The sequence below is a fragment of the Drosophila teissieri genome, chromosome 2L (assembly GCF_016746235.2).
Source record: "Drosophila teissieri strain GT53w chromosome 2L, Prin_Dtei_1.1, whole genome shotgun sequence".
Lineage (NCBI taxonomy): Eukaryota > Metazoa > Arthropoda > Insecta > Diptera > Drosophilidae > Drosophila > Drosophila teissieri.
This window is the reverse complement of record NC_053029.1, coordinates 19,288,487-19,292,663: the sequence shown is the minus strand read 5'-3', so window position 1 is coordinate 19,292,663 and position 4,177 is coordinate 19,288,487.

Sequence of the window (4,177 nt, the reverse complement as noted above, 5' to 3'; positions counted from 1 at the left end):
TGAATAATAAAACCATAAAACGATGAATACCAAAAACGAAATGCATTTCCACTGCGGAACAAAGGGGCAACCGATTACGGCACAAAGGACAATTTAATGGCAAAACTTTCGAATCAATTTCCAGCGGCAGGACTCAAACAAAGGACGTTGGCTTTCCAGCCCACAGAAGAGACACTTTTCCCAGTGAGCCAAAGTTTTCCGAGGGCAGGAGGACTATCCGTCTTTGGCTGGGGTGTGGTGCAAAAAATTGAATTCCTTGTAAAACTTACGAGCTGGCATTAATTTTAACAGCATCTCGGTGGGCGTCGGGCGCCGGGCGGGTCCAGGATGCCTTAAATTACGTATACGTCCCATTGAACGCCCTGCCGGGCACGGTCATGTGTGCGTACTCTCCGGGTCGGGTCATTATTCTCCCCTGACTGACTTTATGACGCTCATTCGATGGGCACAAATCGCAGCTCGTTTTTCATTTAAATGGAGGTTAATTAGTTCCGCCAAAAAACAAAGCGAATGCGAAAAAAAATTCGTAGGTATATCGTGCATCGCACATGGAACAACAATGAGAGCGACGCAAATAAAAAGCAAATAAAATTTGGCCCAGAGTAGGGCGTGGCCAAAGGCATTCCTTGCTGCAATTGATTGATTTATTCCCTCTCCTATTTCCGTTCCCACTCCACCTACAGCCTTCCACCTTTCCGCCCACTTTTACTTCTTGCTTTGGCTTTGGCTTTGGCGTTGGCTTCGACATCCACTTCGGCTTCATCAGTTGTTGCCGCAAATTGATTCAACAAACGGCAAACAAGTGAAGCCTGGCCATGATGGGCCTTCAATTAATAGCCATCCGGATGGGGCCAGTAAGTGCGGACAGAGCTGCCAGGACACGAAACTTTCTCGCACCTTAACTCGGCAACTGTCAGGCGGCGGAATACTCGATTTTCCCTAACGAGCTATAGGTAAAGGATGGATCTAAAATAATAAAAATTCCCTGAATTTGGATAGGGTGAACTGAAGGTTTAACTTTAGCTTGGCCTTAAATTGAAAAACTGATCGTTTCATAAGAAACGACTATGAAAGCAAATTTATACTCTTGAACGCAAATTTCAAGACTGAAAAAAAATTAAGTGTTAGCATTTTGAAAGGTACAGACACGTTTTAAGAGCGTTGAAATTTCATACTAGTCCTGCAATAGAATTGATGTTTTCTAAGAATAGCTGATACAAGAAAGACTTTTTTTGCATTCTACTAAAAAATAATAATAATAGCATTTAACTTTAAATTTTACCTAATATTTGCTCTAAATGCATAAAGTTTGTCTACTCGAATAATGCACCTTTAATAGATACTGCCGAAAACGCAGATCGCAGTTAAGGGTATTTCAGTTTCATTTTTGCAATTGGAACTTTTCGTTGGCAGTTTTCATTGTAATGCAGGTGACAACACCCCGCGCATTCCATCCCCACATCCTGGCCTCTTTGTCTACGTTTTTTGGCCAGCGAGCGGAGCCGTCAAAAGGAACAAACCTCAGTGGCGACAGCGTGGAAATGCACGTCACAAGTACTCGTACAGTTCATCTGGCCGAGTAAATGGAAAAGTTTTGTTTGGTAAACTTTTCGGCCAGAAAAGAAAGCGTCCGCTAAGGCGTCCTGAGTGCTGCAAGTACGGAGTTGGGCTGGGGCCGAGGTACAAAGTCACTAAGGAAACAATGACGACCGAAAAGTTTCTCGTTGGCATAATCATTGTCATGGCCATTGACGCAAGGATTTGCAAATTATCAGGGACGAAACTTGACCGGGGCCGTGTGCAACATGAGCCTCTAGAACGGCTTCTGTGAAATTCCTTCATTAAATTTAGCATTTTTCCTGGTGGCTCACCCCTGGTAGGGTGGATCCTGCGGAGACAGCTCTTGGGACCGCAATAATGGGCAGAGATAGCAATTATGCCTTTGGCAAAATTGCCGACTGACAATCAAAGAGGCCGCACACATAAACAAACCGGGCTTAGAGCCACCGCAACGGCTCCTTCTTCCTGGGAACCGCAAACCCTCCTCCGTAATGAATTGTGGCCAACCGACCCAGCACACAGCACACAAACAGATACAGAGGTACCCGATTATAAGTTTGCGTGCCGCTTCTTTTCCGCCCGCCTGGGCTATAATGTGGATCCTCAGCTATCAGTGAGGAGGTCCTAGCCACCACATGTATGCCTCCTTTTGCTGCAGCGACTCTAGGTTCAGGCGACTAGAAGAACCCGATATCTTTGCCGGCGTTCATTGTTTTGCGCCAAATTATCGCCGCCCTGCAGCCGCATAGTGCAGCATCACACTTGGCTAATTTGTGTGGGAAAACAATGCCTTTTAGAACAGGCGGCCACATGCACAGTAAAAAAAAAACTAGCAAATAATTCTAATATCACTGTACTGGGGCGTTTTTTCCAAATTTATCTATCTATGTATCAGCAGCTATCTATCTCAAAGTTCACAATTTCAAAGGTATGTTTATAATTTTTAACAAAAAATTCATTCCAAGAAAAGGAATACAAATTTTTAATTTTCTAAATAAAATAAATTATTTAAATAAAAATTAATAGTATTACAAAGGCACAATAAAACCCATCTTGCCGGTGGTTGTTTATGAATAAATGTTTTTCAAAATACATACACAACAATGTTTCACACAATTTTAGAGTCTGAACATTTCAATTAATATTATAATGATTGCGTTTATCAGATATGAATTCAAACTTAATTAACTTCCAACGAGGTGGAAATCAAAAACATGCCATTGATGATCAAATTTACGAGCAGGGTAAAGAACTATATTATCCTTTTACAGTGTCACTGGCGGATTTAGAAAGCTATGCTGTTATTTCTCTGTGTAGTGCTTGTTAGTTTTGCAGGCAACCCGCTTGCAAAGAATCGCAATGAATTGCGCAATAATTCAAATTACGCATACGCTGCATAGTTCGGATGAGAAAGCCCCAGCACGCCCATCCTGCCGCTGCAATTCACCCTTTTGGCCCATTCACCGCCCGTTTAAATAGAAAATATCTCAAGTTGTTCCGCCTGAACGCATCGCATCCAAGCCAATGACGTTGAGTCAGTTGGCAGGAAGAAAAAGCCAATGAATAGCGCCGGCGAATGCGACTGCAAAATATGATTTCATTCATTAAAAGCCTGACAAGTTCAAGTTGAATGAATAGATATATTTGGTGGCCGTCTGTCGGTAGCCGCATATGATTTATTTTTAACCACGTCTATTACAGCATCATAATGATCGAGTGTCTCGGCGTCTTGGCAGCCACTCAAAAAATGAGCAAATAAAACATATTAAAAAGCACCGCCTGTTGGCAATTATACAAGAAATATCAAAAACCTTTTAAGATTCGCGCACTGAATGTTTTTATTTGTTCTTCCCCTGTCCCCCAAGACCCATGTTTCGCCTTTTTTCGTCCCAATTGGTTAAACAGCTGATTTAAATAGCCCGGCCCAAAGAGCAGCAATCAGAGCGAGAACTGAACGGAATGGACGGATGTCGGCCAAGCAACAAGCGGCGAGGCGAAAAATGTAGACGAACACGGCAAGCCGGCGAGAAGTCGCCTCGGGCAGAATCGCCGCACAGTGTGCTTTAGCATTTGTAAACGTGTTATTTTCTTCCTATCTATATTACTCACGAGTCAAACAACCACCCAAATTAAAAAACCTATAGTTTTCTAGGTAACGATTTTTCGAATACCCCTGTATAATAATTAATAAACGAAATTATGATATGGATTTACAATTTAATTTGAGTTTTCCTCTTTCTATTAATATCGCGATCATATGCTCATAAAAATGAAATACAAAACTTCAAATTCGGACATTCAAATACAATCTTTTTAATTTTTATTTTCTAGGAGAAAAAATAAGTAAAATATAAATTGTTGGATATCCATAATTTGAATATCGTATAATTCAAATAAATTAGTTTGTTTAAACAAGAGATTGTTTTTCATTCCTTCCTGTTATCGTTGTTATTATCGGCTTTAAATATACGTTTGTAGCTCCTCTCTTCTTTAACGCTCCCTAATATCAACTATTTGCTCTACATGCAATGGCACCAATATTCCCGTCTCCGAATAGAAATCCCTCTCTGGCAATACCCGACCCACTGTGCGGGCTGCTGCGTACTGCGTGCCGCAG